At 40.2% G+C, this 22,879-nt stretch overlaps 1 protein-coding gene and 1 long non-coding RNA gene across 2 annotated transcripts in view; one reads left to right on the top strand and one right to left on the bottom strand.

The window, feature by feature from the left end:
• PPM1H (protein phosphatase, Mg2+/Mn2+ dependent 1H) overlaps positions 1 to 22,879 on the bottom strand; it is a 97,258-nt gene that overhangs the window by 54,808 nt on the left and 19,571 nt on the right. The gene's annotated exons all lie outside the window — the stretch shown is intronic.
• Positions 15,991 to 21,559, top strand: LOC121931484. Its single transcript, XR_006104150.1, has 3 exons — positions 15,991 to 16,129; positions 19,217 to 19,318; positions 21,500 to 21,559. It is a non-coding gene; the product is annotated as an uncharacterized LOC121931484 (long non-coding RNA).

The raw sequence follows: 22,879 nt of genomic DNA, 5'->3' as shown, positions 1-22,879 counted from the left end.
CATGGACATGTTGCTTCTGGTATCACATTAATGATAAGAGAAACATGGCTGTGTTTCTCAAGAATAACTTCTCCCTCTGGTATACACTCCCCCATTTTCTGACTTTTCTGATTGATTTTCAGTTTATCTGTACTTGTGGAAAAACAGGTACAGAGTGTGATATGCTTATCCCCTCCTCATGGTGGTACTCTGTCCAAAACTCCTGGATGATGACCATCAGAAAGAGATCAACATACATTCTGTTGATTTGTATTTCATAGTCCTGACTTCCAAGACAGAGCCCTGTGAGTCTGTTTCACTGGAACCCTCAATACATAATGGATATGGTTTTTAATCCATGGAAGTTCATTCTTAAATTAAAAAAGGCCAGTGCTGTAGAAGGTGCTAAAAGGCTCATGATAACAAAGCAGGACATAGGACATGTATAGACATTTTTAGGGTGTTAATGAGATTCTTTTTCGCTTTCAGTTTTGTTCTTGAAAGTGCCATCATGAACGAAAAGGGCTTGTTGCTTGGCAACAGTGGGGGGGGGAATGACAGAGAACTGAACATGGGATTGGTTAAAAAGGAATATCTGCTTAGGAAGAGGAGGAGAAGAAATGGGGCAGCATGAACTGATATAGGTTTATCCCACCTCTACAAAGGTAAAAATGCATGCAATGGATGAAAAGTAGGAACAGCAGGTAACAGTACATCCCAAGAAGAAGGAAAACATCTCCAAACCATGGGCCCATAATGATACGCAAAAGGAACTTAGAATGAAATGGAATAAATCTGCTGTTTTATATTTAATCTGCTGTTTTATGTTTAGGAGCCCTGATAGTGCAGTGGTTAAATACCTGTACTGCAGTCACTCACTCACCATAAGGTTGTGAGTTCAATACTAGCCAGAGCTTGAGCTCGACTCAGGCTTGCATCCTTCCGAGGTTGGTAAAATGAATACCCAGCTTGTTGGGGGCAATTAGCTTACAGTTGTAAACCGCTTAGAGACTGCTTAGACAGAATGAAGCAGCATATAAATGAAGCTGCTATTGCTATTGTTAGTATAAGGGGTAAATGTATTCCAAAACACTGGAAAAACAGCAGTTAAAAGAAAAACACCTGGGTGTACAGACCAGCAATAAAGTCCGGCCTGGGGGTGGAGTGGGGGTGTGGCATCTGCACGCCGCATGCCCTGACCCTGCCCCATGCCGGTGTGACACTGCACACCTCACCACATGGTGGGCAGCGTCACAGTGCTCCTCTGACGCTGCATCCAGATGACGTGGCACCAAAGAAGCACCGAAAGGCCATAGCACCCTTTCTGCAGCGCAAAAAGGAGCCATGGAAAGACCAGATCAGGCCCACGGCATGTAGTTGCCGCAACTCCGCTCCAACACTAAAAGGGGCGGTCTGTCCATCCCCTAAGTCTGCCCCTTTGAAAATAGTAATAGAATAGTAACGCAGAGATGGTGGGCTCCCAGATAAGCCTCAGCAAATGCCTACTCATGGAATCTCCAAGAGCCAACCCTGGGCACTATGTCCATGTCTAAACAACATCATACTTTGCAATCTTAAGCAGTAGTACTAAACCAGTTCTTTGCCTGTCTTCAGTGTCATATTTCAAATGGATTAAAGCAGTTTAAGGTACAGATGTCCCAGCTTCTGTTTGTATACAACAGTGCTGTGCAAGTACCTCTAAGAACCTGAATTATTCCAATTGGAGCTAATTGGATTAGTAGCTTTAGGGAAGGTGTTATCCTTTTTTTAATTTATATTCTAAGGAATTGCATACTATCAAGTCTTCAACGGTTCTTTAAAAGTCAGTCTCTCTCCTTTCCCTTAAATCAGGAAACTAGTATTAACGAATCCCCACAGATATCTTCCATTCTGCCCAGCCTGTGGGTTACAAAAGCTTCTCTGGCACAGACAAGGAATTATGACATGAGGTACTGTCCCCCACTGGCAAATTTTGGAGTGCAGCGGCTCATCAAACTCCACAGCCAGGCAGAATATGAAGATGGCTATATCGACTCATATCAACAAACTAGTTCTAGCTCCACTACCACTAGTAGGTGTTCTTTAAAATTAATGGTACTCAACTGCACATTCAAGATCAAACTAACTCAAAATACTTCACAATGCGAACAGCTCATGACAATATACTGTTGCTGGGAAACATTCTCCAAGCTATTACAAGAATTAGGGAAGTTGGATAGGGAAGACGGAAGATCGTGTTAACATTTCTACTAATGGTCTCTCTAGTGTCCCGAGCCTATGAGAACATGGCTCCACATACCTTTGTTGCAACTTGAATCAAAACTCACATGTTCACAGAGAAGCCTGGGAGTTACTCTGATGTGGTTGGACCTATACTATACTATACTTTCCCAAAAATATATCAGTCAAGAGACTGATGTGGCTCCTCAATCCACCGCAAACCAGAGACTCCTGACCTGTGAGAAGGCATATCTGCTACAATGAAAGGAACCCAAAGCCCATTCATATTACATAATTATTGCATTTTTTATTCTGTTTTAACTGCCATGGTTCCACTGCATGGGATCCTAGGGTTTACAGTCTGTTGAGGCACTATAGAATCCTAAATTCTGCTCTCTAAAGTTCCAATTATAATAATTCACAGGACATCACTACTGTTGTTAAAGTAGTATAAAAGCTCTTCTTCTTCTTCTTCTTCTTCTTCTTCTTATTATTATTATTATTATTATTAAGCTTTATTTATATAGTGCTGTAAATTTACACAGCGCTGTACATACAATCTTTTTAATTAGAAGGTTGAGTCCCCCTTATCCAGAATTCCAAAATATTCCAAAAATGGGTGGCTGAGACAGTGGCACTCTTGCAGTCTGATGGTTCAATATACACAAACTTCGTTTCATGTTTAGACTTGGGTCCCATCTCCAAGATATCTCATTATGTATATATATGCAAATGCAGGTATTCCAAAATAATAATAAAAATCCCAAATGCTTCTGGTGCCAAGCATTTCAGATAAGGGAGATGTAATTGAATAGCATGGATGTATACCAGGTCAGTCATACAAATCATGCACTATTTTAAAAGTATTACTGGAGCTACCTCCAAATGGCTTCCACATTGATAAGAATCAAACCCAAATCACTTCATTATTTCTTTTACAAATGGCACATGTGCATTATTGCTGACTAATACATTACACAGCTACACATTCTTTCCGCTACTCTATGATATTTAATTAAGTTCATTAGCTGGTTAATAGTCTGAAAGAAAAATATAATTTACTTAGCCTCTACATTAGGTAATGTTCAAAATCAAATTGCTTCTTCTTTTTTTTTCCAGGAAAGGTTAGAAATTCCATTATTTCTTTTCCTGTGCTGGACTAGCTAAAAACTCACAAAAAGTTGTAAAAACTATAGTATATTCAGTCTATATTGCCAACATGGCTACCCCTGAATGTTTTCTATAGTAAAGTGATGCGAAATTACTGGCTCTACAAACGTTATTGAGCTATCATTTCCATCATCCCTAATCACTAACTGTGCTAGGTAGGGTTGATGGGAGCTTCAGTCTAACATGTGGGTAGTCTCCACACCTGTTATATTACTTTGAGCGATTTTGAACTTGTTTGTTTTAGGCAAAAGTGGAAGAGTTGTCATGGAGTATATTTTCATGTACAGACACATAATGATTTGCATATAAAAATGTTGTTTGATTTATTGTATGAGTCTGAGGTAAGTACAGTCGTCCCTCCTGATTCAAGGACCTGGAGTCTGCAAGTGGGGAAGGACAAACTGGCACATGCACAGGCACGCTACCATTCAAATCAATGGGGCGTGGATATTTACTGCCAAGGGCCTCATTTAAATTGAGAGAAGAAAGTGTGGTGTTTCAGTGCTACATATAAATAATCTGCTGTTTAACTTGGGTTAATAAAGTGTAATTGTTGCTTTTATACACTTTTGGCCTCCAAAATCACTATCTTTGTGAGAGCTGGGTTTCAGACAGGCTATCTATGGTGGCAGAACAGAAGTTGAAGTGGTGGGGTCCTGTTAGGGATAAAAGTGGTAGAGTGGGTCCTTGGTATCCACTGTTTGGTTCCAGGATCTCCCATGGATAACAAAATTAGTGAATGCTCGTCCCATTATATACAATAGCACAGTAAAATGGTGTCTTTTATATAAAATAGCAAAATCCAGATTTGCTTATTAGAATTTATATATTTTGGGGAATATTTTCAAGGTGTGGATGCTTGAATTAGTGGATAAAAAATCTGTGGATAAGGAGGGCCAACTGTATAAATCATTGCAGGAACCTTGACAACATTTCGAATGACCCACAACTGATGACCCACAAGGAGGACAAGAAGAAGTCCTTATGGGTACCAGAGATAGAGAGAAGGAAAAGATTTCATGCTGTTTGTAGTGAAGGCTAGAAGGCTTCACATTTGGTGGTTTAAATATACCTATACTTGGCCACAGACTGCCTAGGAATTCTCAGTAGGTGGAACTAGAGTGATTGCCTGAATGGAAAGCTCCACACTTATACATAGTGGTGGGATACATGGTGGTGGAATAGAAAGTGAGGCAGAAGTGGGTGAAGATTCCCCACCCACAAGGCACACTACTGTTAACAAAATCTCTGACAAAGAAACTCCTTATTACAAAGTCTTTTTATACCCAGCCAACTCTCTTTCCCATCTTGTCCTCTGTATAGTTGGAAGTTTATTAGCAGCTTCAGCATTGAGGATGGTGAAGGAAGGCTGGAGAAACACCAGACTTTCAGCGTGCAGCAGCATGTCTGCAGTAAACAGTGCAATAAATTTGAGCTGGGAAAGAATGGGATTCTATGCTAGCTGATCCTACTGTAGCTACATGTGCTTTCCTACAACAGTCGAGATAAATAACAGATGCTTCCAGAAACCTTTACTGAGCATGTGTGAGCAACAAAACAGAGAGAAAAGGAGAGCAGATAATGAGTGAACTCTAGAAGGTTCAGAATGTTTTTGTTTACTTATGAAAGGCCTACTTGATCTTTCACATGTGCATATTGTTAATGTTGAATAAGATAGTTGTTGAAGCATATTGAACGGCTCTTCTTTTCCTTGCTGCAAGAACCTATTTTTATTCTTTCCATGTAATTTCTGTCTGTGGTACCAAAGTTACTGTTAAAAAATAATGCCCAGGATCATATGTACTTGAGGTATACCTGTAACACACTTAGATACAAGATGACAGCCATTGCAGTTTTAACTTGATAACTGTTACACATTTCAAAGCAAGATGCTAAATTAATTTTAATTCAGCATGGCTAGGAATGACCCATAATTTGCTACCAATCTTTAAAAATGTGGGTATTCATATAGGAAAAGGCACTTCTTAAAAACAATGTAACTATATAATGAAAAGGGGAATTACCTAAGACTCCGACATCAGGTTGGTTACACAGTACCAGGATGATGCTTGCTAAATTCTGCTTTTACTTTTTTCTTAGTGTGTCTTATATCACCTATTTGTTGTACTGATCTTCACAATATTCACCCAGAACTAGCAATCACCCTAAGTGCACAGTAAAAACCTTGTTCATGCAGCATAACATAAAAAAATACACTGGATTGCAGAATGGAGGCAGTAGGGAGAAGCACTGGACAAAAAAGTTGACTTCCACATAAAGCAAGAGGATGGCACCAAGGGAAAAAACCAATACAAATACAATTCCAGTCATGCACAATAAATTTTTTACGGTGTCATGCTGGTCAGTCACACTTAATGTCAGGTGCACATGCACAACTGTTTTGAATTGGTATTATTGTGTTCATTTACATCTTCGGTAAATGAAATGGTAAAGGAAACAAAGCCTTCATGTGTCTCTGACTGGAAGCCTCTGTTGACAAAAGGAGCAGTCCTCTCCAATAATACTTGCAAGCTTAGGCTGCTTAAAAAGAGAAACATACCCAGCCTCATTTCAGAAGTCTGAGACTTCTGGCAGAAAAAAAGAAAAGAAAAGAAAAGCATGCTTAGAATTGCTCACTGAGCTCTGCAGGGCAGCATGGTAATCATGACGACAGGACAGTCTAAAAATGCACATTGCTCCAAGAAAGGCTTTTAATGAGCAAAGATAGCTTTTCCCTACTATTACTTTTCATTCTCTTTATAAGAATACAGGATCAATTCTTGACATTTAAAGTATTCCAACTCTATTCCAACTTCCCTTCCATATTCCTGCACCCACCTAAACCAACCGATCCTAAAGGTGCCTTCAATTCAAGCATGATAAGTGATATTACAATCAACTGTATTTATTACCTTTCCAACTGGAGGGAAGATTTCGAATTAGAAACCAGTGTTCTCATGTTAGTTTGCTCTAGTGAATTGCATGCAACTGGCAGGAAATACAAGATGTTGAAACTACCATAATTTTTTTTGATTTAATAATATAATTATTTTGGCTCTATGGCTTCATTGTCTGATGAGTTAAACTGTCAGTATAAATTAAATCCCAGCACAATAAAATCAAAGATTTCTACATAGTTTGATCATGCAGATTCTATATAAGGCAAAGTATTTTGAGCTGCAGCACATCTATATCAAAGGACTTCAAATTTTATGGTTAGACTCCACCACCAATATTTCTGACTATGAACTGAGTCCTATTAAAATGTAGAGTTTGAAAAGTGTAGATCCTCCAGAGGCAGTACACTCCCCTATTTTATTTTATAAAAGTCACCCTCCATGTAAACACAGTGACAGATGTCACCGTCTACTGTCATTCGGTACCTCTGCATGTTTACTTTATTTGCACTCTGAATGCCTGAATAGGGATATGATGAACAAATAGTAATAGCAAGTATACTTCTATAATGCATATCAGTGCACTTAAGTACTCCCTAAGTGGTTTACAATGTGTAAGCTAATTGCTCCCAACAAACTAGGTACTCATTTTAGCGACCTATGGAAGGATGCCAGGCTGAGTAGACCCTGGAGCCCTGGGATCAAACTCAGACACTGGTGAGCCAATGTGGTGTTGTGGTTTGAGTGTTGGACTATGACTCTGGAGACCAGGGTTTGAATCTCCGCATGGCCATAGAAACCCACTTGGTGACCCTGGGTCACACTCTCTTAGCCTAAAATAAAGGTAAGGGAAACATTTGTCTGAAGAAACGTTGCCAAGAAAACCCTGTGATAAGTTCACCTTAGGGTTGACATAAATTAGAGAAGACTTGAAGGCACATAACAAGACATTGATAGAATTTATGCCTCCAAGAAAAAGCAGCTTCTAGTAGCTCCTCAATGACGTAGAGTAATTCACTGAAAATAAATGACTTTCCCTCACTCTGTGTCTGAAACTGCTCTCTCTCTCTCTCTCTCTCTCTCTCTCTCTCTCACACACACACACACACACACACACACACACTATTTTGGGACTTAATGGTGCGTTACAGACCGCCCTCAAGCAGGTGGTCTGCCGCCACCGCCATTCGCTGCAGAGGGAAGCCCCAGCAGCCAGACCGCGGGGCTTCCCAGCGCAGCAAAAAAGGCGTGCTGAAATGGCGCTTCTTTTCAAAACGTGGAAGTGGCGCTGCGAGGGGCGAAGCATGCCCTCGCGGCGTCACTTCTGCCGCAACACGTCTGGATGCTATGCGTCCAAGACATCAAAATGGCGGCACCCATGTGGATGGGCGCCGCCATTTATGACGTGCTCTGCACGTGTTGGGGCCAGGGCCGGTTAGGAAGGGGCAACTCTTCCTAACCCTACCACGTCCCTTCCTAACCCTAGCACGCACGGAGTGCATCGTAAGTGGCGGTCTGTAACCCGCCATAATGACCCATTTAGATCTGAACAATCATCTGGTGTCCTACAAGTGTTATGGTCTGCCAAATCCACCAGTTTCAGAAAGTACAGTCAATGTCAATGGGATCTGTAGTCTAATCTACCTGTAAGGTATCCCATTGCGGGGTAGTCTGGACTACAAGGCTTTCAAAACAGGGAAGTGGGTGGGGAGTAAGAAATACTTTTCCCGGCCTTCTTATGCAAAACTGTCAGACTTTAACAATGGTAATTTCCAGCTATGCCTTTGAAACACCAGAGTTTATTTGAATATAGGTGACTGCCATCTACTACCTCAGATTCATTGTCCATCCTGTCCAATGTTGTCTACCTTTTCCACAAGGTGCTCTACCTGCCTCTCTCTGTGGTTCATCTTCCAAGCTCATGCAGATGCTTGCCTGTTTCCAGCTTGCTTGTTTCCTCATTATGCTCACAACAATTCCATAAAACCAATGAAAGAGGGAAAAGACAGAGGAGAACATTCAAATCCCCATTCCAAACTCTGGCACAAAGAATAAAGGTAGAAACAACACAAGTAGACACAGAAAGGAAGGACAGCCATAACTGAAAGTGCACAAATGAGTGAGGGAGCAACTAGATGAAAGGATGGGAAGAAAGAGCAAGAATCACGGTGCTGTGTACTGCTCTTTTTTAAAATGTTATTTTGTGTTGTTGCTGTTATGTGCCTTCAAGTCATTTGCAGAGGACTTTTTAAAGTAGGCCCAAAGGGCACATGTGATCAAACTTGCAGATAATTTATTAAAATGACTCCTTACAAACAAATAAGACACAATCTCTATAAACTTTAATGAGTGCACTCATTACTTTAACACATTATTTAGGGATTTGGGGAGGGTTAATAGTTTGGTTTTTTTTTTTTTAAATATATACTACTGTGTTATTAACAAATGATGTAATGTGTTACTCCTGAAAAGAAAAGCTCACAATGTCAACTAATTATTCCTGCCAAATAACACTAATGTGTTAATGTGTTAATGTTAAAAGTAACATTTCAAGCTCTGAGCTTTAATAATCACAAGCAGTTCTAGGCTACTGGTTGCTTACCCTTTATGTGGCTGGGGGAGAGATTGGCAGAGACAGAGATGGCTCTGGACCTCTCCATCCAGTGGTGGGTAGCAAGTGTCCCCCAAAAGACATTACCTGAGGATAACGGGGGAGGGGGGGAAATCATCCCCTCCAACTATTTTAGTTTTGCAGAGACAGTCCTGTCTAATTTCTCATCATCCCTTTTTTCCCAGTTGCTTTTAAAATGTACCCCTCCTACTTTAACTGCCATCTTCAGTTTACTTCAAATACTACAAAATGAACTCAAGGGCAAAAGTCGTTTGTCCCCAAGTAACTCAGTCAAGGGAGAGAAAGGAGGAATCTTCCCCTTCCCAACAGGCTCAAGCAAAAGTACACTGCTGCAGCTTCTCCTAACTTGTTTGTTCTTTATTAAATACTTTTGTCATCTTGATCACACTCTGATGTTGCTTGGTCGCAAATGTCCTGGTTTTCATCTGTGAAATCTTGGAGAGCATGCTTTTCCTTAGGAACCAGACTGGTGTAGTGGTTTGAGCATTGGACTGGGATTTTGGAGACCAGGGTTTGAGTTCCAATTCAACCATGTAAATCCACTGGGTGAACTTTGGCAAATCTCACTCTCTCATCCTCAGAAGATGACAATGGCAAAGATAGGTTCACCATGGAGTCGCCATAAATTGGAAACAAATTGAAAGCACACAACAACAACAACAACAACAACAACAACAACAAGCATGCCTTTGCTTGGTATTCACATGTGTGTTGGGAGAGGTGATTTCAGAGATTCACAGCTGAGAGGAGGACTGAACTTTCCCACTGTGCACTGTCATTCCAATCAATGCTGGACTCAAGTGAGTAAATAAAAACCATATGGAGAACTTCATGCTATGTATTTCATGAAGCTTGGCAGAGTTTCCTTATTTCCAGGCTTTGGACAAAAGCCCTTTTTGGACATGGGAGGTTGAGATTTTTTTCTCCAAGCTTCAATTGACAAGTGATTCCAGATTTTTTTTTACTGCAAGAAGAAACTGTTAATTTCTGAATTAATTACCCCATTATTTGTTTCACTTCCCTGCACTTTAACGAAGAATTTTCAGGTTCAAAATAAAAAATAATAATGTTTGCTTATGCTAAACCAAACTTCCCAAACCTAATGCCCTCTGTGTCTTTTGGACTTAATGGTTTATCACCATTAGCTATCTTAGGTCCAAAACACACTGCAGAAGTAATCCAGTTTCAGACCGCTTTAACTGCCCTGGCTCAATGATAGGGAATACTGGAACAGTAGTTTTGTGAGACATTTAGCCTTCTCTGTTGGAGAGCTCTGGTGCCACAATAAACTACAGATCCCAGGATTCCCTAGCACTGAGCCAGGGCAATTAAAGCAGTCTCAAACTGGATTATTTCTGCAGTGTGTTTTGGACCTCAGACTATTGCCACACTGCAGAAATAAAGCAGTCTGACACCACTTTACTGTCATGGCTCCTGTGAAATCCTGGGGTTTGTAGCTTGGTGAGGTATTCAGCCTGGTTTGTCAGAGCGCTCTGGTATTTTACTGAACTACAAATCTCAGGATGCTACAAGATGGAGCTATGACAAGGTGGCACCAAACTGCTTTATTTCTCCAATGTGGATACACTCTTTGTCGGGGTTGGAATCCTCTTGGTGCATTGCAATAAGAACACCACTGTAAGCAGGGCTGTGGAGCACATGGAGTTGGAAGCAGTTTGGGTTCGAGTCAAAGTTGCAGAAATGTACTGACTTTGACTCCACTTTCAAAATATAAATTTATAATATTGCAAGAGTATATCATTTTCACTGACTTTCATATATATTCACAATGTCAAAGACGCTTCCCGTGAAAGCAGCTGTAAGATAGAAAACATTTTGTGTGTCAGTGTATGACACAGGACCCAGATGAAGACAAATGCTGTGAGGCTAAGAAGGTGCCATAGCCAGATAGTAGAAAAACAGAGCATTTGGAGTTGAAGGTCTGGTGTACCAATTCAACTGCCTTGACTTTAAGTGCTGGTGATAGCAGGAGAAAGGCTACAGATGCAGCAACCGTGAAGAGTTAGGCATGACTGTAAGAAATTTTAAGAAATTAAGGCATGAAGAAAGATGAATGTCAAGCAATGAAAATTCTTTGTATCCCATCAAAATGTTCAAAATGAAGTTTACAGCACAGGGATAACTGATGGCTCCCATGTCACTGTGGTGATCAATCTGGTCCAGGTTTTAGCTATAACTTTATAGCAACTATGCAAGGTATTGAGCCTATTCCACCAGAAACACCATGGACGGCTCCTCTGAAATTATGACTATAAAAGGGAGTGGATTCTCTGCCCTTGGAAGCCACTACTGTAATACAGATACCTATATTAGTGATTTTTGAAATTCTAATAACCCAAGAAGATGAAATGGAAACATCATTGAGTTCTCCAATTCATTTCTTGCTCACCTACAGATAATCTCCACTTGCCAACAGCAACAAGGCCTCAAGATGCCTCCTACAAGATGCCTCCTACAAAGATAATTTGACATGGAAAATTGTTGTTCAGAATTAGCAGAAATTAGGGCTTGGCCTACATTATAAGGGGCAAGTTCAGTCAGTATACAATGGGAGGCTGTTGCAAGGTTATGGAGAAAAGAGAGCTATAAACACAGCAGTTTGCCTTGTACTGGAATTTTGGAATACTGTCCCAAGTATGGTGGTAGAGGCTCTCTGATGACTGAATGTTGAAGGAATAAGCAGCTATCAATCCACTTGGCTTCAGTATATGGAGGGATTTTTGTCCCAGGAAGCAAAATATTTTTGGGAAGATCTACATGGTGTCAACCTACAATGCAAGTTGACACCATTTTAACTGTCATGGATCCAGCCTACAGAAGCCTGGGATTTGTAGCAGTTTTTTTTTTTGGCAGAAAAGGCTAAAGACCTTGTAAAACTACAAATTTCAGGACTTAACGTGGTGTCGAACTGCATTATTTCTATAATGTTAATGCACTTTTGGACTGGTCCTATCAAGAATTTGAAGGCCATATGAAGATAAGTCATTCTGGCAGGAAATACAGCTGACAGGCTACACCTTCTCCCTTACTACAGAGTATAGTGTTTCCTTAAAAGAAAAGAAAACTCCTTAGGTTAAGAAATGCCCTTGCAGTGGTGATAGTTAACACTCCCACTTTGCAGATCTAGATGTTCTTGTCAGAGATAAATATGCAAAGAAGCAAAAATTAAATGAAAGGTCATTTCGGGAGAGGGGGGACACTAATCTTATTTCTGGCAATAGGAATGAATGGAACAAAAGAAACAAAAACACCCAAGAAAAAACTAGAAAGTCAAGTTGTCCCTACTTGAAACATGTATGAGAATGCAGTGGGTAAAAAGAACAGACAGAACTTTTATGACAGACATATATGAAAGGTTCCAGAAAGTATTTTGCAAACTTGGTTACAACAGCTTTGACAACAATCATGTTAAAAAAAATTAACAGTATTATGTGAGAATGATTTATGAAGTTATGGGTCTAATTTATGAATAACACTAATTAAGATAAAATTTAATTAGACTTGAATCCCAGTATTGGGGAAAAGGTATCATATAAATAATATTAAAAATAGTAACAATAAAATAAAACAATGTCAACCTATTTACTCACAAGTGCGGTACCTAAAATCATAGAGCTTTTAATTTTTAAGGGTTCTACAGTTGATGGTTTTCCCACCCCACATTTCCCCGCCACTTTCTCTTCCACTTTTACAAAAGAAAAGTGCTTATCCATCTTATTTCTCTTAAAGGTAAGCACATTTATGGTAGATATTTGGGCTAATCTTAAAACACACAGGGACATAGCCAGGATTTTAGGAAGGGGGGGGGGGTCCAGACTAAGTGCCACCATTATAATGGGGCTTGGGCGCGGCGGCGCAGCAGCACACACCATTCATTTTTCTAATGCAAGGGGGGGTCCGGACCCCAAGAACCCCCCCCCCTTGGCTACGTCCCTGAAACACAAGTAAGCATACTTGGCCCAGGCAATGCACGGCTTTAAAGACCATAATCAACAGCATGAACTTCTCTCTGCAACATGGTTCTGCTACATAATTTGGTTTGTACAGCATCTGCAAGTCTACACCCTCTCTCATCACTTATGCATACCCAAAAGTGCATCCAGAAGGGTCCAACATCCTACAGGCTCCCTGGGATTTGCAGGTGAAAACAGTGGTAGCAGTATCATCATCAGCATCACCTTTGGATGGCTTCCACAACCAGTTTCAATTACTAATAACATGCCTCTCAATCCTACCCCAACCCAGCATCCTTTCTCAGTTTCCACAAGCAAGCCTCAGTAAATGCATAATTAGACAAGGTAAACATGGACCTCAATGCCTACTCTCTTTACAGAAATATGCAGACTAACAAAAAAGTGTGCATGCAGCATGGGAGAACACAGAATGACTGCTAAGATGACAGAACAGTTATTCCTGTGGCCAGATATAATATGTTTGAACTGTGAATTCAGCAAGAATTTTTTTTAAAATATAATATGTGAAATCCAATTGTAAAGACTGTCTTTATACATCAAGTTATGAATCTGAATCTACATCAACTTTCCTATTAATCTGAAGTTCAGCTTTAATCATATGTGCTACTTTCTCCAGTCAATTTACATAATTCCATGTAATTTATTAATTTTCACTGCTCCCCACTAAATGCTTTGAAGTTCTTTTTCCATCTCCGTAGTGAATTGCCAGTAGCGTGAATTTGCTTTATGAGAAAAGGTTTGGCATTGGTAGCCATGGGATAGAAAATGGGATGAGCAACCACTGAACCATGAAAACTTAATATGCTGTGAAAGAAGAAAAAATAAATCTTTGTAAGAAGAGAGGGCTTGAGATTTGTCTTCTACTTCTGTTTTGTTAATCTAATGTCCTACTGGATAATTTCTCCTACTAAATAATTTTCTAAATTAATGCATTTGAATCTTCTTCATTGTCTTTTAAAAAACCTTTTCCAACATATGTGTTCATATATATCCACACCACCAAAAAAATGTCACTGAATAAAAAAAACACAGATCTTCCTGATTCAGAGATCCAGGGAACTAGCCTATTAAGAGTTTGATCTGCCAGCACAGTAACTCTGCATTTCAGAGAGTTCATAACCCATTTTTATAGATTAATATTGTTGTTATGTTCTTTAAAAGACTCTGTGGAATGTTATTCAAAAGCATACAGTTATGCCCTGCAGTCAGAGCATTCCCTGGATGCCTATCTTTTAAACTACAACCTCATAATCCCCATGCTCTGGTCATACTGGTTAGGAGGATTCTGGCTACTCTACTCCAAAAAAGTATTTTCACCCCATACTTAAAAGACTACAGGATCATTGATGGTGAGCTTTTTTCGGTTGGGGTGCATATCCACTAGTCAGTAATCTGTTACGGGGACACTCATTAGTAACAGTGGCATCACTGGGATTGATGTCGCCTGGTACAGTAACTCATGGTGTCACCCCCCGCCCCCCTGATCTCCTCCCGTTTCACACCATACAGAATCCTTAGTAATGCTTTTTTGCATTCTGGGGCCTATCTTTTCTCCTCCCACTGAACTTGCCGGTGAATGCCATAGCTCATTTCTGCCCAAAAGTAGATGTTTGAGGAGAAGTGGTGTCAACCTCCCCTTAGAGTGTCACCTGGTGCGATCCTCACCCTCCCACCCCCCGCACCACCGTAGTGATGTCACTGATAGAAACACACCAGGTGGGGTGGAAAAGAGAAAGCCATATTAGCCCCCTCCACATAACCTCCCTCTTCTTCTTTGTCTGGTGGGCTGTTTAGGGAAGGATAAATTGCTCGTACCAAAGATTTGAACGATTGTAATTACTTGCAGAGGATCTTTCAATTTAGGCTGGGAGCCAATGTGGTAGTGGGCTCAGTGTTTAATCCCTGTTTGCCCATGGAAACAACTGGATGACCTTGGGCAAGTCACACTCTTTCAGCCTTAGAGCAATAAAATGGCAAACATCTCTGAACAAATTAATACCAAGGAAGCTCAATGAGAGGTCCATTTTAGGGTCATCATAAGTCAAAAACAACTTTAAAGCACATAACAAAAATTAAGGCTGCCAGGTGTCCCTCACTGTAAAGGACACCGCTTATTTGAAGGTCAGAAAGCTTACCCCTTACAGACTCACAGTTTTTTCTTATTATAAAGGTCATACCCTATCTGGGGGCTGGACAACCTTTTCCTTTATACTGACTGCACAAGATGCCACAAAAATCTTGTGTTTTGAGTTGGGTGGATCTCTTCAGAAAGACAGAAATTTGTGTACATCATATAATTTATGGATGTGGGCAATTTGTTAATTTAACTTAGGGGTTGTCTGGACAGACCAAAAGGCCCATGTTCCCCCTGGCCCTGCATTGCCCTGTTTAGAAGATGCAGGCCCAAACCCTGGGGCCACGATCAGGCCTAATCCTGGCAGACTGGACATAGATCTGGTGGATCTTGCCCAATCCTGGGTAAACAGCTTTTACCTCAGTCAATTGGACCACTGGTTTGCCATGGAGTTTCCTGGAAACTCTGGCTGTTTAAATGCCCCTCTCCCCACACTCCTTACATTGCTGTATCATCACTCCTATTGAGAAATCTCCCATCACCAAGTTTGATGTGGAAACAGGGTGCCTGGCCATGTGGGTGCCACCAGGTGCCCCTTTCCACATCAGATGTGGCGATATGAGGGCTTCTCAGTAGGAACAATGGCATGGCAAGGCAAGGCAAGACACGGTAAGGAGTGTACGCCAGTAGTGGGTCCTTGGGTGGTGCAGAGACAGGTGTGTAAGCAATCCATGAGCACCTGGGCCAGAATAGCATAGACTTAGCCCATCTGCTCAGCCCCGGAGAAACACATGGCTAAGTTACTGACATCCGTACTTGCATTTGGTATTTAGGTAGAACAAACACTTATTAATAGATACTTCCTGATTGTCAAACATGCATGTCATAAATTCTGACTGCCTCTTATTGCTATTTTGATAAAAACACGACTTTTTTTTTTTTGGCCTAAAGTTTGCTAACCCCTTATCTATATAAAACATACTTCCTTCTACCTGCCTGGGTTTTGAGATCCTCTAGGGAGGCCCTGCTCTCTGTGCCACCACCCTCACAAGTATATTTGGTGGGAATGTGGGAGAGGGCCTTTTCAATGGCTGCTGCCCAGGCTTTAGAACTCCCTTCCCAGAGAGGCTAGACTGGCATCCTCCTTACTATCTTTCCACAAGTAGGTAAAACCCATTTTACTCCAGCAGGCTTTTGAGAGTTGATTTTTTAAGGAGAAACAGGATTTGTATTGTATAATGTGCTGAATTTTTATTTGTCATCATTGTAATTTGTTTCAACTACTGTTAACTATTTGTTGCTGTAATTTGTTTTAAATAGTTTCAAATTTTATGCTGGTTCAATCTCTTTTTAATTTTTGTAGGCTGTTAATTTTCAACTAAGTTTGCTTCACCTTGAGTCCCCAACTGGGAAAAAGGCAAGATACAAATAAATTTAAAAACAACAAAAACAATACATTTCTTAGAAACAAATATGATGAACTCTATGGTCAAGGTCAGAGAAGCATGATTCCATGGAACAATTAACATGACTATCTAAGAAGAATAAGATATTCATAGATTTTGCATCAATTTTCAAAATTCCACAGTAACAACACAAGAAAAACAATGTTGGTTTAAACTAAAGGCCTATCTTGCTAACTGGCTGAAAAACTGAAGACCTGGAATCTCTAAATATCTACTCACATAAACTAGTCACAAGCTGATGACTTGCTTTCTTTTGAAGGCTTTGTCACATGAGCTTTTAAAGGAACCGGTTTATCTCCCCACTCCCACTGTACTGTGGCTTTCATTTTCTACAGGAACACTGTTGGGTTGGAAGACAATGAATACATTTGGACATTGTAACTGATACTACACACATTGCAGAATTCTGTAGAATGGAACCATAGCAGTTAAAATGGTGTCAAACTGTATTATTTCTATAGCACAGATGCATCTCTTGTTGCCTATTTAGACCCCACTTGTGTATGTGCCTTCAAATTGCCAGTTGATCTACAGTGAACCCATGAATTTCACAGGATTTTCTTAGGCAAGAAATACTCAGAGGTGGTTTTGACAGTTCCCTCGTCTGAAATATAGCCCACTGTACATGGTATTTGTTGGTGGTCTCCTATTCAAGTACTAACCAGAACTGACTCTGCTTAACTTCAAAGATCAGACAGGATATAGTGCCTTTAGGCTATTTTGGCCTAATGTTGGGACCCACTTAGGTGCCTGACCATTGTGCTGGATTGACAGTGCAGTCATGTACATGCCTACTCAAAAATACGTCCCACTAAGTTGTTCTTCTCACTTGGGCAAGTTACATGCTCTCAGCCTCTGAGGAAGGTAATGGCAAAACATCCTCTGAACAAATCTTGCCAAGAAAACCCCATGACAGGGTTACCAAAAGGTCAGAAATGACGAAGACATTCCATTGTCACCAGTCTTATCCTATCTTCATTTATTCCAATGGTTCCCAAACATTGGTCTTCCAGACAGACGTTTTGGACTTGTATGATCAATGGTCAGGAATCTGGGAACTGATGCCCCAAATATCTGGCGGACCAAAGTTTGAGGCCCATGGAGTTATTCCACATTGCTATTTTTTTACCTAGGAAACCTCACAAGGACATAAACAAGATGGAGACAGAACTAAGAACTGAACTACATATTAACAAAACTTGAAGTACTAAAGCTTTCCTTCATGTGTGAAAGTGAGCAGTTTATTTTTATTGTGTGCAAGATGAAGAGGAGAGAGGGAAAGAGAACAAATGTACTACTAACGGCAAATAGCTCAAAGATATATGCAAATACTGATATAACAGAACATATGGCCTGTATTTCTGTAGAACATTTTAAAGAAAAAATAGCACTTTTAACATTTAAAATATAAATTAAGCAGGAACATGGAAAATACAGGAAGTGTAAAAAGTCTGCAAAGTTACTATGTGCTACAAAAGGCCCAGTAGATTTCAAAAAGGTGCAGAAAGGGGAAGCCAAATGATTGATGGAATGACAAAATACCCCCGTGGAGAAAGGTTACAATATTTTTATTATTCTGTTAGATAATGGTAGGGACAGAAAAGAACATGACAGAAGTGTAGATAATCAGATGTGGAGCAAGTGAGTAATATTTTTCTTTGATCATATGCAATATCTGAACTGGGTTTACACTCTGAAGGTGAACAGTGGACGATACATGACAGAAACAAGTACAGAACATAGTTCTAAGTGTGAAATTTGCTACCCTAAAATGTAGTGATGGCTATCAGTATGGATGGCATTAAGACGGATTACACAGATTCATGTGGGTTAAGGCTACCAAAGTCTACTTAGGCTATATGCTACTTCCAGGGTCAGAGGCAAGAGAACAGTTCAGGAAAGAGGCAAAATAAGGATATTCCCTCTCTAAATAAGAATTCTGTCTCCCAGATACAATCTTTCTTCATTTTTCAAATGTCTAACATAGCAGTGGCTTAAAATTTCAGTTGACCATTTAGAAATACAGTTTAGGCATCCAAAGAAAAAAGGCAACGTTACCAAGGGTATGTGAAAACAGCAAATAGAAGAGTTCTAGGGGTGAAGAATTTTCGATGTCCCACTCTGTAAAATGCAAGAAATTTTGGAAATGGAGGAAATTTTCATTTTGGGGAACAAGTTCCTATTTGAGGGAACAATGCCTACATCCCACAGCTACACCCCTGATCAGAGGCAATTTCTTTCTAAATATCAGTTGGTGAGCAACAACACTAAAAGGAGGTAACTGCTTTGACATCCTGCTCATGTGCTTTCCATAGACATCTGATAGAAAAGAGGGTGCTGGGATGGACACATCTTTTGTTTAATTCTGTAAGGATCTTTGCCCATACCATCTCAATCCTGACATCTGAAGTGTACTTATCCAGAAAATTTACTTTTTTGGATTGTAATTCCCAGAATCCCCATGGTCACAGGCCATGCTAGCTTGGGGATTCTGGGAACTATAATTCAATCTTTTCCAAGCTCTACTTGCACAACAAACATGCTTGTTAAAAGATGTTAATACTAGTTATTTTTAATAACAATGGAACACACATAGTTATTTTTAAAAAATATCTAACATGCTTTATGTGTTATTGTTTTAAATTAATGTCTTAAAAGTAGCATTATAATTTTATTGTTCAATTCTTTTAAAACTTTTGTGCCACATATTCCACCCGGGGAGACAACTGGGATATAAAACAAATAAATAAATGTTCTAAGACTCTATGTTTTAAATTTTACAGATGTGCACCTTGAAGGAATACATGAAGAGGTCTTCAGATCATCACCTGGAACCAAGGATCTCAAGTTTATCAGCTCAAGGACTGACTAGACCTTGAAAGCAGGTTGAACATCCAAATCTTTTCCCATTTATAAACTGAGGCAAAAATGCATATGACTTTTAAAACTTTCCCTAATTGTTTAGAATGACAGTTTCTTCACTGTCTAAAATGGAAAAGGCAAAGAATAGTGATTTTCTCTTCAGCAGCACATATTTGGCAAGCTGGGGAGAGAGAATGTATTTTAAGGACTGCAGTAATCACCTCCCTTTTTAATGACACCTAGTTGATGACTGCTGTTCCAATGTGTGTTTGTTAAAAACTGCCATCATCATATTTGTCTACTCCCTTTTCTCAGGAAAGGCATGCAATGTCATTATTTTTATTTAGACAGCTTCCAAATTATAACCCCATCTGGAGCAATTTGAAGCACACATTGAGATCCCATTGAAAATTCCACAGTTAGCGTGTTTAATATTCTACTATTGTAGATTGTAAGGAAGCTTGAGGAATTCAGTCTTTGTGAACTCCTGTATTATGGGGTTGGAAACACACAGCCCTGTCACACATGGGCCCCAGTTTGAATTTTCAGCCTCCAGACTTTACCACAGTCACCCAAAATTATTTCTTCATTAGAAAAGGTCTGTACTGGAAGCTTCCAGAGAAATATGACTATCCTTTAAAAGATACAGTTCCTTGTCTCTTGGTCTCTCCCCTATGGTTTTCAAGCAACTGCATGGGTTTTATGAGAAGATGCAACCCAGAGGAACCTGGAAGAAGAAAATTTGACCCCTAGCACTTCCCTGCCACTGCTATGTGAGATTCCTTGCTCGATCTACACTCCATCTACACTGCAGAATTAATGCAGTTTGATTCCACTTAGTCTACTCATATATCGGAAGCAGTCTTCTCCTACTTGCTTCTTCTTAGATTGATTGAGGAAGATGGGAGTTGTAGTCTAGCACATCTGGACATCAGGTCAAGGGAGGCTGTATTAAGTTACATGCTGTTTGACACCACTTCAACTGCCATGGCTCAATGCTTTGGAACTTTGGAATCTGTAGTTTTGTGAGAAGTTTGACCACCTAGGTCAGAGAGCTCTGGTGCCAAAACAAACTACAAATCCCAGAATTCTAGAGCAGTGAGCCACAGCAGTTAACGTGGTGTCAAACTGATTATCCCTGCAGTTCAGATCCAGCCTTAGCTTTTAGTTCAGATCCAGCCTTAGCTGTTGGCTTTTAGTATTTAAATGCTGAAAGATTCCTGTAGCTATCATGTAAATCATTTCTGCTTTTTGGATGACCTAAAATAGTCTTTGAGGAATTTGGAAATATCTCAGTACTATGACATTTTCTCTAGGGTTGAACAACATTCAGAAAATTATATTTATTTTGAGTCATCAAAGTAGATAGTCCTAGATAAGTTGCTTGGATGGGTTATCTTTCCAAAATGCATTGACTTATTAGAAAAGATAGGAACTGCTGGCTTTCTTAAAAAGTCTAAAACATCAATTTTGGCTGGTGTCTTCTACTATTTAGCTTTGCTTGCATATGACTGTAACATTGTTACCTGGTCACAATGAACTGGGGTTTATGTTGTCATTGTGTGCTTTCAACTGAATTCCATGGCTCCCAACTAGTAAGTCACAATATGTACTGGAGGCTAATTCCTAAGTACAAAATGGATGTGATATTGTAACATTTGCATCCACATAAAATTTGCATTTGAGCAAGAACTCATTCTTTTCTGGATGTGACCTATTTGTTTCATGCAAAAGCACAACCAGGCGGGTGTGGATGGATTTGTCTCTTTGCAATTTGTGTCATTTCTGCATGTTTGAGGCCAAATCTTATTTTCACTTCATCATTTACCAACAGCTAGGGACAAACTCTGCCTTTTTATACGTTCAGTGATAAGTCAATTCGATTCTGTTTCTGTATCATTAGTTACCAATTTTTTTTAAAAAAATGCATAAAATGTATATTTCTTTTTTGTATACATCTGTTCTTGTTCTAAGCATTGTTGCATGCTCCTAGTATGCATATTTGTATTCTAAAATTCTGAGAAATGTGTGATCCATAGTTAATTGCATTCCAGTGTACATATTAGTCTGAGAAGAATGTGTTAGGTCTGTTTGCTTAAAAATACAGATGAAGTTATTTGTTCCAGTTTGCATATTAGTTTGCTGCTACCACGCTGCACAACTTGTGGTTTTGTGAGAAATTTAGTTTTCTCTTCATGTTCCAGCCTGTGAGGGAGATGGCCAGGCAGGCCCAGCTCCATCAGGGCTAGCCTGGAAGAAGAGACTTCTTCCTCCATAACTGTCATCTTCCGGCCTATGAGGGAGTTGACCAGGCAGGCCCAGCTCCATCAGGGCTAGCCTGGAAGAAGAGACGCCTTCCTCCATAACTGTCATCTTCTGGCCTATGAGGGAGTTGACCAGGCAGGCCCAGCTCCATCGGGGCTAGCCTGAAGGAAGAAACTCCTCCCTCCAGTCCATCTGCCTTGGTCCAGGCCTCAGAGGGAGAGAAGAATGCTGGAACTGATCCCCTTCCCTCCCACCATTCTCTTCTCCTTTTGTGTCATGTCTTTTTAGATTGTAAGCCTGAGGGCAGGGAACTGTCTATTATCCCTTCTGTTGTAAGCCGCCCGGATTCCCAGTGATTGGGCGGCATACAAATAAATCCTATTATTATCATTATCATTATTATTATTATTATTTTCTGTCAGAGAGCTCTAGTGCAACAATAAACTACAAATCCCAGGATTCCATAGGATAGAGCCATGATAGTTAAAAAGAGTGTCATACTGCATTAATTCTGCAGTATAGCAACAGCCTATGTCAAAAACACAACATCCCAATTAAAAGAGCTCCTGAAAAAGATAGTGGACACACTCAAAGGCCTGGGCAAACTGTTGGCAAAAAGCAAACAGAGAGGGAGCCAACGTAGCTACACATGGGAGAGAATTTCTGAGTCTGGGAACAGCCATCAAGAAAGCTTTCTCCCACATCCTCAGCAAAAGTGTCTGTAATGTCACTAGGACCAAGAGTAAGCCCACCCTTGGAGATCTTAAAACTCAAGGAGGCTCATACTCGGAAATACCGTCTTTCAGATAGTCCAAACCCAACCCATGTAGAGCTTTATGGGTCACAACCCACATTCCGAATTGTGCCAAGAAAAAAGCTGTAGCCATAGCCATAATTGTAACCAGTGAAGCTGTTTCAACAGGAAAGTTGTTTGTTCCCTGTGTGGGTCCCAGTCAGCAGCCTCTCTGCAGAATTTCAGAATAGTTCCCAAAGGCAGCTCCACAAAGAGTGCATTGCAGTAATCCAAATGGTAGATAATCAAGGCATGTGTCACCATGGCCAGATCTGACATCTTAGGCAATGGGAGCTTCTGGTGCACTAGCTTTAACTGCAAATGCACTTCTGCTCATTGCTGTGACTTGGGTCTCCAGACTCAAGGATGAGTCCAAGAGTATGCCCAAGGTATAGACCCTGAGTTCCAGTGGGATTGGGACCCCATCCACAGGCTATATCCTTACTCCACAATATGCCTTTCAGCTTTGCCTTGCCTTGATTAAGCTTCAATTTGTTTGCCCTCATTCAGTCCATTACTGACAATT

The sequence above is a fragment of the Sceloporus undulatus genome, chromosome 5, assembly GCF_019175285.1.
Source record: "Sceloporus undulatus isolate JIND9_A2432 ecotype Alabama chromosome 5, SceUnd_v1.1, whole genome shotgun sequence".
Taxonomy (NCBI): domain Eukaryota; kingdom Metazoa; phylum Chordata; class Lepidosauria; order Squamata; family Phrynosomatidae; genus Sceloporus; species Sceloporus undulatus.
Note: the sequence above shows the minus strand (reverse complement) of the source record. Positions and strands in the feature narration are given on the sequence as shown.